This window comes from Bos indicus, chromosome 8 (assembly GCF_029378745.1).
Source record: "Bos indicus isolate NIAB-ARS_2022 breed Sahiwal x Tharparkar chromosome 8, NIAB-ARS_B.indTharparkar_mat_pri_1.0, whole genome shotgun sequence".
NCBI classification, from domain to species: Eukaryota; Metazoa; Chordata; class Mammalia; order Artiodactyla; family Bovidae; genus Bos; species Bos indicus.
The window spans coordinates 45,138,195-45,151,515 of record NC_091767.1 but is presented as its reverse complement, the minus strand read 5'-3'; the positions used below and the strand labels follow the sequence as shown (position 1 = coordinate 45,151,515).

Below are 13,321 nucleotides of genomic sequence, written 5' to 3'. Positions count from 1 at the left end.
AAATCTGACCTCTGCCCACTTCATAGACCAGTGAGTGCTAAGTCGCTTCATTCATGTCCGACTCTTTGCGATCTGCTGGACTGTAGCCCTCCAGGTTCCTCTGTCCATGGGATTCTCCAGGCAAGAATACTGGAGTGGGCTGTCATTCCCTTCTCTAGGGGATCTTTGCCACCCAGGGATTGAAGCTGGGTCTCCTTCATTGCAAGCGAATTCTTTACCGTTGAGCCAGCCGGGAAGTTAATTAACCTCTCTGTGCCTTCTCTATGGGGGTAGAAACGTTTCTACTTCACGGGGTTGTTGTAGGGATAAAATGAGTTAATCTGGAAAGTTTTTTCTCGGACAGGCCCTGGATCCTGTTAAGTCTACAAGAAATATTGTTAATACATTTTAAAATAAAATTTTACTTTGGTAGTATATTTCAAAGGAATACAAATTGTGAAAGTTCTTTCAATTTTGTATATGCTTCAGAAAATGTCAAATATGCATGCTAGAGAATATCATTTTTATGGGTAAGATAGTGGCCACCTTCGTACTTTGTGAATAGTGGGGATAAGACACATATATAAATACTTAGGACAATGACAAATGTTAAAGAGTGGCAGAGTTGCATGGGAGAGTATTTATAACTAGAAGTGGGGGCAATCAAGGAAGTCTTTGTGGAGGAAGTGGCATTTGCACAGGACCTGGAAAAATAGGGTAGAGGAGATGGGATCTGACTGGCTATCTGACAGGGCGTTTTTCTGGATGAGAGATGTTCTCCTGCATTCAGTTAATTCTAAGCAGCCATTTATAGAGTACCTGCTGCATATATGCCGGGGAATGCTGTTAGACATCCTATTATGAACAGGAAGGCCACCCACAACGCAGAATCATCCAGTCCAAAATGGCAGTGATGCTACATCTGAGAAGCACTCATGAAGCCACACTGGAAGAATCCATTTGAGGCAAAGGGAATTGTGTTGGTTGGTGACCTTTGCCCTGACTCCGCTGCACTGACAGTGAGGCCCTTCCTCACACACTCAGAATGCAGTTATACACTTAGAGAGCTGCAGCCTTATCAACCAGTGTGCTTAGCGTGTTCCGGCATAGAAGGGTGCCTGCTCCAACTCCCAACAAAGCTGGTATCCCTGCCCTATCTTTTGAGTCAAGGAAACAGACTCAGCATAGCAGAACAGAAAATACTAAGGTCTCCCAGAAATTTGTCCTTCTCCAGGTCCTGGGAGGTGGTAAAAGAGAATTGGGCACACCAGGTTAGAGATGATTTTCATGTTTAAGTCATAAACATGACTTAAGCTCCCACCCCAGCTAGTGCTTTCTGCTTTACACAGAAAGCAGTGTGGTTTCTCTTTACAAAGCAGTGATTTAATGTTTTGCACAAATACTATATACTTTATAAAATGTTAGGAGATTTGAAAAAATACACTCAAAAGAGAGCAAGAAATCACCCCTTGGAATAACCACAGTAAACCTGTAGTGAGCATTCTTCCAGACAACGCAGTAGGTGTATTTATTTGGTCTGTAGAACAAGGATGCAAGATGAAACTAACCTCATTCTTTTTTAAATACACAAGTCTACCCAACTAGAACATGAATTACATGAGAGGAAGCAGCTTGCCTTTGTTCCCTGATATGTCCCCAGAGCCAGATAAGGGTCTGGCATAGAAAAGGTCCTCAATAAATATTTGTTGAATAAATTATTACTATGCAAATATTATCCATGGCACAATCTTTTTTTTTTTTAAGGTTTACATTGTCTTATTTGTGTGGCTGCATCAGCTCTCAGTTGCAGTACACTGGATCTTTGTTACGTCACGTGGGAGCTTTTCCTGGGGGCACACCAACTTTCTAGGTCGTGGTGGCCAGGCTCCGGACTGCACAGGCTCAGTACTTGTGGCACAAGGACTTAGTTGCCCTGTAGCATGTGGGAGCTTAGTTCCCTGATCAGGGATTGAGCCCACGTCCCCTCTTCGCAAGGTAGATTCTCAACCACTTTACCACAGGGCAAGTCCCACAACCAGTTTTTATATTTGATACATTGTATTTCATGGAGAGTTAAGTATGTTTTTTCATGGAGTTTTAACTGCCTCCCCTTCACTTGTGTTATCTGCTTTGACTGTATTTGTCCCTTCCTCAGCTTCCCCAGCATTGTGTGAAATCCCTGGAACATTCTGTCTCCCAGAAACCCCTCTCAGGGAGGTTCCTCCCTCCTGCTTCAACCTGGAATGATTCTCTTTAGGCTTAAGGGGCTGGGGCACACAATTCCATCCTGAAATTCCCCATCTGAATTCCATGCCTTCCTTTCTCTGGGGTTATTTCCTTGTTTGGATAGAGAACAAGCTCCAGAAACATCCTAAGAAAGTGTTGGGAGAGGGAAAGTATCCCTAGGTTTTCCTGGGGAAAGGGAGCTGACCTTTGGCTGTCCCTGGAACTCAGCCCAGGCCCCCTCTTCACCATTCTGTCTGCTCCCTTCCTGGTCCTTCCACTCGCCATGCCCTTCTGTCCCTCAGGCCTTTGCACTTGCTCTTCTTTCTGAATGCTCTTCCTCAGGCTCATCGCAGGGGTACCCTTCTCATCCTTCAGTCCTCAGTCTACATGTTCCCTTCTTAAAAAGCCCTTCTCAGACCACTCAACCCAATGGAGACCTTTCCCTCTACCCCGTCTCTCTCTGTCACCTCCCTCCATTGACTTCCTTTGTAGAATGTATTCTAACTGGCGAGTACATTGTCAGTCTGGGTCTTGCTGGCTGATTGGATGTTGCCCACCCTAGAATATCAGCTCCATGTCTCTCCTGTTCACTACTGTATCCCCCGTGCTGGATTTGGGGCCAGGTAAATAGCAGACACTTAGTAACTGTTTGCCAAATGGATGGATGAACACTGCTGCTCTGTGACCTGTTGGATAAGCTTTCTGTAGAATGAGGATGACAGTGGTAGCCACCACATAATGTGTGGTAAGAGATGAAGTAAGGAATACATTTAAAGAAATGGTTACCTGCACATAGTAAGACTCAACAATTATTCTTTTCTTTCTTTGTTTCTGAGTTCTAGGCTTAACTCTGACCCTGCTTGGGCAAACTTGAGCTAATCACAGAACCTCTTGGGCTGTCAGAGTTTGTTGAGTGCCTACACACTGTTCTAGTGCTGGAAATATGGTGATAAGCAAAATATAAATCCCTGCTCTCCTGGGACTTACATTCCAAGATGTCTGATGGTCTAAACACTTTCTCTGATATCCTTTGTCACTTAGGAACTGGAATTACCTGGCTAGGTTTTGCCTGGAGGAGGGGATGAGGACTGGCTTTCCCTGATGGTTTGGCAGATCTCCTCCAACTGGGCATGTTTGAAAGTGAATTTGCTAGCTACAGCATAGGATCTGAAGTTATCCCCTCTGAGAGCACAACAGAACTGGAGGAGTTGGCTGACTTCCAGCAGAGCCTTCTGCCCAGAGGGCCTTGAGAGGGGCTGGGGGGAGGGGAGAGCCACAGGTGGAAAAAACATCCAGGGGCCCCACCTGCCTGGGGACAGCGTTTCTTCTGATTTGCAGACCTATCTCTATCCTTCCAAAAATGAGTGCTGTCCCAGTTCACACAGGGGATAAAAACTGATATCTCCACATTCTCACTCATTCTTGCTGGGCCTTTGGTTTCAGCTCAGTGCCCTGATCCAGAGCCTAACACTTAACTTCTGGCCAGGAGGTGACTTCAGCTCTGGGGAAAAGCAAGCCCATTGTGTTTGCTTGGATCGATTGATAAGAGAAATTACTGAGGATGTTCTTCTTTGACATTTGCCAGGGGCAAAGTTTCATGTAAGTAGGGTGCGTGGGTGGATGTGAAATAGCAGTTTGTCCCAGGAGACTGATTATGGGGCCAGAATCCTAATCCCAGGTCTGGAATGCAATCTAATACGTGACTTTGTATATTATGTAGATTGAGTTCATAAGATACTCAGCAAATATATCAATCAGTAATTCTAAAGTGTTTTTGACAATAAACACAAAACATGGGAATTATTTAAGTAATATGGTAAATAGTGAAACTTCCAGTGGACAGAACAAAAGAGGTTGGATCTATTTGCTGAGGAAGAGTCCCTGCAGGATCCCTCGGGGACAAGTGTGATAGTGTTTGGTTCTTGATCTGACAGATGTGGAAAGCCTCAGGCAGAGGACTCTCACTCTACAAAAAATTCCTAAGGGAGTCTGGTTGAGAGGATGAGAGGAGAGAAGCATAGAATAGATCTGAAATATCACTCTGAGACAGTTGTTCTTGTTGAATTTGTGTTAGGGCTTCCCAAGCAGCTCAATGGGTAAAGAATCTGCCTGCAATGCAGGAGGCACAGGAGATGGAGGTTCGATCCCTGGGTCAGGAGGATCCCCTGCAGAGGGGCAACCTACTTCAGTATTCTTGCCTGGAGAATCCCATGGACAGAGCTACATCCCTGGCAGGCTACAGTTACAGGGTCACAGAGTCGGACACAACTGAGCGATTGAGCATGCATGCAACAACAGCCCTTAAAGGCTACTCCTAATATAGTAGAAACATGTAAACTGTGGACTTAGATACGTTTTCAAAGAATAATTAAAAAAAAAAGCTAAAGTCATAATTCTCATACAAATATATGCTGAGTATCTGTTAAAGATTAATTAGAGAGGTGGGGTCCTAATGCAATATAACTGATGTCTTTATAAGAAGAGAAAGGAATACCAGGGGTACATACACACAGAGAAAAGACCATGTGAGGTGGCAAGAGGACTGTCGTCTACAAGGCATGGAGGAAACCACCCCACTGGCACCGTGATCTTGGACTTCTGGCCTCTAGAACTGTGAGAAAATAAATTTCTGTCATTTCAGTACCCAGTGTATGGTCTGTTATGGCAGTCCTAGAGAAATATAAGAGAGAACATGCAGGAAGGCAAAGCTGGTTTCAAAGAGGATGAAAGAGATGATCAGTGACCATGAGAGTACCAGGGCCCAGCAGCTGATCTGGGTGCCTCCCCTCACAACTGCAGGCAGGGCAGAGGAGTGGGCTGTCTTTTCTTTTTCTTTTTTTTTTTTATAATTTTACTTATTTTTGGCTGTGCTGGGTCTTCGTTGCTATGGGGGGCTACTCTCTAGTTGCGGTGCATGGGCTTCTCACTGCGGCGGTTTCTCTTGTGGGGCACAGGCTCTCGGGCATGTAGGCTTCAGTAGTTGTATCTCCTGGGCTCTAAAGCACAGGCTCAGTAGTTTTGCTGCACAGGCTTAGTTGCTCTGCAGCACATGCGATCCTCCTGGATCAGGGATCAAACCCGTATCTCCCGCATCTGCAGATGGATTCTTTACCGCTGAGCCACCAGGGAGGCCCCAGGAGTGGGTAGTCTTGACAAGACTTAGCTGGAGAGGGGCGGGGAGCAGCTGGCTACCCACCCTTCTTTACCCTTGGCCATCACGATATTGCCCTCTGTTTGCCCTCTAACCCGATGCTGTTGTCAACCCCTCACTGCTTTCCGTGAGGACTTCGGCTCTGCTGTACTCCTCTCTCTCCTCTGCCTTTTCAGTCAAGAGTACATAGCTCAGTTGGTAAAGATTTTGTCTGCAATGCAGGAGACCCCGGTTCAATTCCTGGGTTGGGAAGATCCCCTGGAGAAGGGAAAGGCTACCCACTCCAGTATTCGTGGGTTTCCCTTGTGACTCAGCTGGTAAAGATTCTGCCTGCAATGTGGGAGACCTGGGTTCGATCCCTGGGTTGGGAAGATCCCCTGGAGAAGGGAAAGGCTACCCACTCCAGTAATCTGGCCTGGAGAGTTCCATGGACTGTATAGTCCATGGGGTTGCAAAGAGTCGGACACAATTGAGTGACTTTCACTTTCACTAGAGTAGGGGGTAGGAATTCCATATGGACCTGTAACTGGCATCTTTGTTGCTGTCCTTCCATTGGTTTTCAGAGGTGAGGTGGTTGATCAACTGAATTGAACGTATGTGTGTGTATTGGTGTTTTTTTTTTTTAATTTTTAAAAATTTTTATTGGAGTCTAGTTAATTTATAGTGTTGTGTTTCCGGCATATAGCAAAGTAAATCAGTTATACATATATCCACTCTTTTTTAGATTATTTTCCCATTTAGGCCATTAAGGAGTATTAAGTAGAGTTCCCTGTGTTATATAGTTGGTCTTATTAGTTATCTATTTTATATATAGTGGCATATACATGTCAATCCCAGTCTTCCAGTCCCACACGCATATGTATGTATTGTTAACATATTTTAATACTTTGGTAGGAGTTGAGGGGAAAGGGGCTTTTATGGTCCCAGGCCTGAAGGAAGAGACAGAGGATTACCTAGGAAGCCATTCTAAGATTAGCCCAAATCCCTCCGTGGGACGCTGTGTGCTCACTCACTCAGTCATGTCTGACTCTTTGCAACCCCGTGGACTGTAGCCCACCAGGCTCCTCTGTCCATGGCATTCTCCAGGCAAGAGTACTGGAGTGGGTTGCCATTTCCTTCTACAGGACACCTTAGGACTCTGTTGTCCAGCACAGGGAGCTCGGAGCCCTGGGACTGGGGTTACAATGGGGTTTCTTTTTTCTTTTTCAAGCTGCTAAATGCTTGGTAATATTTTTTTGGTGGGGGAGGGGATAGTGCTTCAGAACTGGTTCATCCTGAAGTGTCCCATCTGTGGGGACAACTGCTCCCCATTACCTGAGTATGAAGCACCAGCAGGGGCAGCCTGGGCCTGAGGCTCTCTTTGGAGTGAAATGAAACAGCCTCTCCAGGAAAGGAGAATTGAGTCAGAGTGTTTGGGTGGTGCCTTTCCTCCAGGCCCTTCAGCTCCATCTTTCATTCCGCAATGCTTGGCTGCCTGGGTGAAAGCCATACGAACTATTAATAATGTAAACAGGCTGTTAATTATAGGAAGTATTGTGAATTATGAGTGAAGCACCCTGTGTGGACTGTGACTTATCCGTAAGGTTATATGCTGCACAGGTCTGTAGGGAGGCCCTGGAAGATGAGGTGTGCAGGTCAAGGGCACAGTGACCAGTCCTTGATCCATGGCACCATTTGCTGACCCCAGGCAAGAAGATCCTTAATCTTCCTGGATTTCATTTTCCTCACAAGTAAAATGGTAAAAATCATGTACTAGAATGTTTTTTTAAGGAGTGAGAGTGGGGAGAAGGAAATAGTCACCCACTCCAGTATTCTTGCCTGGGAAATCCTAAGGACAGAAGAGCCTGGTGGGCGGCAGTCCATGGCTCGCAAAGAGTTGGACATGACTTCGTTACTAAACGGCAGCAGCAGTTGCTTTACAGTGTTGTGTTAGTTTCTGCTGTATAGCAAAGTGAATTGGCTAGATATATATATATCTCCCCTCTTTTTTGGATTTTCTTCCAAGTTGGGTCACCACAGAGCACTGAGTAGAGTTCCCTGTATTACACAGTAGGTTCTCATTAGTTATCTATTTTATGCATATCTATAGTGTATATGTGTCAATCCGAACCTCCCGATTCCTTCCACCTTGCCCTTCCCCTTTTGCTATCCATACATTTGTTCTCTACATCTGTGTCTCTACCTCTGCTTTGCAAATAAAATCATCTATACCATAAAAAATAAAAAAAGTGAAAATCCACATGAGCAGTGATTTTCTAGCAGGGGATTCAGGCTCATTTCTTGTAAAAACGGTGCAGCTGGGTGGCCCACTATACACCATTGAATGAAGCCCCACTATTCACCATTGAATGTATGCCAGCACTGTTCTAGGGGCTGACGATACAACAGCGAGCAAAACAAGCAGAAGTCTCTATCATCTTGTATTCTATTGTGTTGAGACTGATGATAAGCGAGATAAGGTAATGATGTGTTAGTTGGTGATAGGTGGTATGGAGAAAAATAAAGCAAGGAAGAAGGAGGGGAAATGTAGTGGCCAGGCCCAAAGGCCCCGCAAGAATCCCCTCAGGCATTCATACTCTTGTGTGGTTCCCTCCACAGTGTACCGCATTGTCCAGGGATTAGTCTGTGTGACCAATAGGATATGGTAAAGGTGATGGAATGTCATGTCTGAGATTAGGTTTTAGAAGATGGTAGCTTCCTTCTTGGGCTTGCTTTCTGGTCTCTCCCTCTAGGGGAAGCTGGTTGCCATACTGTGGGGATAGTCAGGCAGCCTATGATGAGGTCCACATGTAAGGAGCTGAGGTACCCCGTCAGAAGCTGGTGAGGAAAGGGGCTTGCCAACAGACTGCAACCTCATGAGAGACTCTGAACCAGAGCTTGGAGGAAGCCTTGTCTTCAGTGTTCTGGAGTTGAGGATGTATTTTCTGCATGGCTACCATCACTAGGGCCTGTGCTAAGTGCTTTGTTAGCACTTATAATTATCACACCTAATTCTCCTAACAGCCTTATGTGGTATGCTATTATTACATCCATTTTACAGATCAAGGCTCAGAGGCTAATTCATTAGTGCACAAATCCTTCAGCTAAGACATGTCTGAGCTGGGACTCACACTTGGGCCTCTAAGCTGCCATGATATCCCTCCCCTCCTTTGCTCTTTTCAGACAAGGCTTGTGATGTAACACTGATGCACTTTCCCCTTCCTTGTCCTCCAAGTCATTCCTAAATATTGACATTTATTGAGCTCTGTGATCCCCAGGCCATACTTGTCCCTCTATTTCACCTCTGGAATATAAAAGGCAGCTCCAATATTCACAAGGATGATAGTCTATCCCACTCCAGGTTCATGGTTCTGGAATCTTGTAAGAACATTTAACTGGAGATGTACCCTCTTGACAAAGTTTAAGTACATGATGGTGGTGGTTTAGTCGCTAAGTTGTGTCCGACTCTTGGGACTCCATGGACTGTAGTCTGCAAGGTTCCTCTGTCCCTGGGATTTTCTAGGCAAGAATAGTGGAGTGGGTTGCCATTTCCTTCTCCAGAGGATTTTCCTAACCCAGGGATCAAACCCGGGTCTCCTCAAGTACAGGCATATTCTTTACCAACTGAGCTACCAGGGAAGTGCAGGATACAATATTGTTAATTACAATCACAGCAGGTCTCTAGAACTTATTTATCTTGCTTAGTTGGCACTATATACCTGTTGAATGGTGACTCCCCACTTCCACCTTACAGGTCAGGTTTGTCTCTAGCCTCCTTTGTCCCCTACAAAGGATACAAACTTCTTGTTTTGTGTTGTTTAATTTCTAAGTCGTGTCCAATTGTTTTGCGACCCTGTGGACTGTAGCCCAGCAGGCTCTTCTGTCCGTGGATTTCCCAAGCAAGAATACTAGAGTGGGTTGCCATTTCCTTCTCCAGAGGGTCTTCCCAACCCAGGGATCAAACCAAATCTCTTGCATTGACAGGCAGATTCTTTTACTGCTGAACCACCAGGGAAGCACACAAACTTCCAGCATTGCCTTAATTCTGGAACTCGATCTCTGGTGCCATTGGTTGCCTCTTATTTCTTACTGTTTTTATGTAGTTTTCTTTTGTATGAGATGTAACTAATTATTAAGATAACGAGAGGTGGGATCTCTCACGTCTCAGGTCTTTGATCCACAGGTTATGGGGCATATTGGTCTTCCTGTTGGGAAAACAGATTTCAATCTAGGACACATACCCAAATGCCGTTAAGAGCCAGGCAGTCACTGGAAACGAGCAGCAGGCCCCGTGGAGCGCACAGCCCACTTGGACTGCCTTTCTATTTCCTGTTTCGCTGGAGACACAAAGATAAGCGCTATTTCACGTCTTTCAACACTGATGTGAAAGTCCCACAATACAAGCAGGATGATAAGCAGCAACAGTCACGGGCTCTGTGCCTTGGTGATAGTGGGGTGGGCCAGGGAGGGCTGTGGAATGCTGAGAAAATGCTTGCAAGAGGTATGGCTGCAACTCAGAACTACTGAATAGTGTCCCATGGAGTGCAGGTCTACTGTGCACAGATATTCCAACAGACGACAGCAGTCTGGGTGATTTGGGTGTATGAAATTGACTATCTTTCTTGTGTTTTGAAGTATTGCTGATTTACAATATTGTGTTGTTAGTTTCAGGTGTACAGCAAAGTGATTCAATTATATATGTAGTTTTTCAGATTGTTTTCCATTATAGGTTATTACAAGATATTGAATATGGTTCCCTGTGCTATACAGTAAATCCTTGTTGTTTATGTATAGTAGTGTGTATCTGTTAATCCCATACTCCTAATGTATCCCCACTGCCCTTTCTCCTTTGGTAATCACAGGTTTGTTTTCCATGAAAATTGACTGATCTTTTATTATTGAAAAATAATTAAAAAATACTTTTCAGGCCGGTATAGTGCAAGTCAAACAAAACATCTGTGGGCTCATTTGGGGTCTTAAACCTTGGCTGTACATTAGGATCATGTGGGGAGCCTTTAAAAGTGCTGATACCAAATCACACTCTTGAGTCAATTAAGTCAGCCTCTTGGGAGGCAGGATGAGTCATCAGTATGTTTTAAAATGTCCCAGGTGATTTCAAAGTGCAGTTAAGACAGAGCTACCAGGCCTGATGACCATCGGTCTGTGACCTCTGGTTTCTAAGGGCCTGTTTCAGCAGGAGCTGTGGGTTCTCTACTCTACCCGGGCTTTTTCTGATGTTAATTGGCAGGGATGCCAGGTCACCAGGTGTCAGGTACCCTGGGTGAGGCCTCCAAAGGAAGGCATCAAGTGCTCTCCCTGTCTGTTTCTCTTGAGGTCTCCAACTCTGTCATGAAATGTGGGTTTTCATGGTGATGGCAGTTCCTGAGAAACTCACATGTTGTTTCACCTTAAATGGTAGCAAAGGCTTGTTTCATGGCGCACACTATCTGATTTAGCATCTTGTCCTGGATACAAGGGCTTCCCTGGTGGCTCAGACAGTAAAGAATCCACCTGCAACTGAGATCCAGGTTCAATTCCTGGTTTGGGAAGGTCCCCTGGAGAAGGGAATGGCAACCCACTCCACTCAGTATTCTTGCCTGGAGAATTCCATGGACAGAGGAGCCTGTGGGCTACAGCCCATGGAGTCACAAAGAGTCAAATATGACTGAGTGTCTAACACACGCACACACACACACCTAGATAGAATTGCTTTCTTTTTGTTTGCTCTTTTTCTTTTGGCCACACTGTGTAGCATGTGGGATCTTAGTTCCCAGACCAGGGATCCAACTGCCTCCTGAACTGGAAGGCAGCATCTTAACTCCTGGACTACTGGAGAAGTCTCACGGGTGCAATTTCTTATTCAGTCACCTGGCCACACTGTCTCTATGTTATATGTTAATGACTAGACATCATGTACCTTCCGTCACCTTGCAACTATGTGACAATGCCCTTTGGGTAGGTATACACACAAAATCATCTTCAAGGTCTTAAGACTGACTACAGCAGGTCTCCCCAGGTACCATGGCCTGATGGTGGTGTTAACCACGGTGGGCAAATAGCAGTGTCTGATATTCCTTCCCCATTCTCGGGTGGTGGTAGTTCTCACAGTCACATCCTTGACTCTGTTGTCTCATCTCTCTTGGATCACACACTTTGGCTTGCACTCTCATACCTCTTAAATCTGTGCCAGCAATTCTTAGTCTTTGCTGAGTTCCAAGCCCTTATTTTCAACAGTCTATTAGACGGTTTCACCTGAATGTCTTATAGGAACCGTGGACTCAAGGTGATCGATCCTGAATTTATTATTATTTTCAATAAATGTGTTACTCCTTCTCTCTCCATTTGCTTTTTTCTAAAGGAATTTACTGAAAGGACACACAAGAGAAGACCTGATAAACCAGAACTAAGGAGAGGAGCCCAGGACACTTGTGGATTCAGAGCCTCAGATACACATGGACAGCCTTTCAAGAAGCTGCCTTTGGATGACTCATTCACAGCCACCTCCAGTACACATGTGTTTCTGCTCAGATTCAGATTCCTGAGCAAGATGAACTGATTGGTGTTTCTTTGGTCATGTGACACCCCTGACTTTAACCCCTGTGGTTGAAAACCCACCAGAATCAGACAAAACAGGCTGGGTGCTGTTACTAGAAGGGGAAGAACTTCCAAGGAGCAGAAAAAGGATTTTATAAAAATCGTCCTCATCTTATTGATTTAAACATTATGCAGGTAGCAAGTAAGCAAATGCATTTGTGAAAAACCAAATAATGAAGAGTATAGAATAATACCTTACTTCTTACCTTACTCTCACCCCCAGAGGTAAGTACTATCAATTTATGGTGTCTCTTTATAGATTTTTTTGGTACATTTAGCGATTGTAAATTTATCTGTAAACTTACATGTATATACACAATAATATAACTATTTTAAAATGAATATGATGTACTGCTGCTGCTAAGTCACTTCAGTCGTGTCCGACTCTGTGTGACCCCATAGACGGAAGCCCACCAGGCTCCCCTGTCCCTGGGATTCTCCAGGCAAGAGTACTGGAGTGGGTTGCCATTTCCTGCTCCAATGTATGAAAGTGAAAAGTCAAAGTGAAGTCGCTCAGTCGTGCCTGACCCTCAGCAACCCCATGGACTGCAGCCTTCCAGGCTCCTCCACCCATGGGATTCTCCAGGCAAGAGTTCTGGAGTGGGGTGCCATTGCCTTCTCTGATATGATGTACTGCCTTCACTTAATTTACAGACCTTTACCATTTTAAAACTTACAGCTCTAATATCTATTTTAACAAGTAATTCATGGTTAACGTTAAACAGTTCAGAAGTTAATAAAATGAAAAGTAAAAATTTCCTTTCTTCGAATCCACATTTTCATAAATTCCTAGTGCTATTCCCCAGAAGTTACCACTGGCAAGTTTCTTTTATAACAGAAGAAATACTGTAAGGTAAACAAGTAAGCAGGGCCTCCTAGGACTGCTCCCTTGCTATAGACCAACGTTATAATGTCAATTATCAGCCCATTTCCATAAATAGAGCAAAATCAATAGTATCAATGGATGGATGATTGCCAACATTTTTGTTACAAAATGTAGTATTTGTTAAGTTACTGTCAGTAAACTTTCTCCCTCTTCTAACTTCCTGACTCCCCAAATACATCTTTTTTGTGTAACAGGGCCCATGCCAATTTTTAAATCAGCATTTTATAGATATCCTTGCTGCTTATAAATCTGACATAGAAACCGGTGTTCAAAGATCTTCATTCTGCTGCTGCTGCTGCTAAGTCGCTTCAGTCGTGCCCGACTCTGTGCGACCCCATAGACGGCAGCCCACCAGGCTCCCTTGTCCCCGGGCTTCTCCAGGCAAGAACACTGGAGTGGGTTGCGGGAAATAAGCTAGAACTTGTTTGTCAAAATCCAAGTAGATAAGTATCTCTCTTTGGACCAGAACATGCAGTATTACATGAACATATCTTAGGGAGAAAGAC

At 44.7% G+C, this 13,321-nt stretch overlaps 1 long non-coding RNA gene across 8 annotated transcripts in view; it reads left to right on the top strand.

The window, feature by feature from the left end:
- The window catches only part of LOC109562937 (uncharacterized), a 152,409-nt gene that overhangs the window by 62,558 nt on the left and 76,530 nt on the right, over positions 1-13,321 (top strand). For all 8 annotated transcript variants that reach the window (XR_011567938.1, XR_002181252.2, XR_011567937.1 and 5 more), the window contains exon 2: positions 11,694-12,154. This is a non-coding gene — a long non-coding RNA (uncharacterized lncRNA). The remainder of the gene's footprint in view (positions 1-11,693; positions 12,155-13,321) is intronic.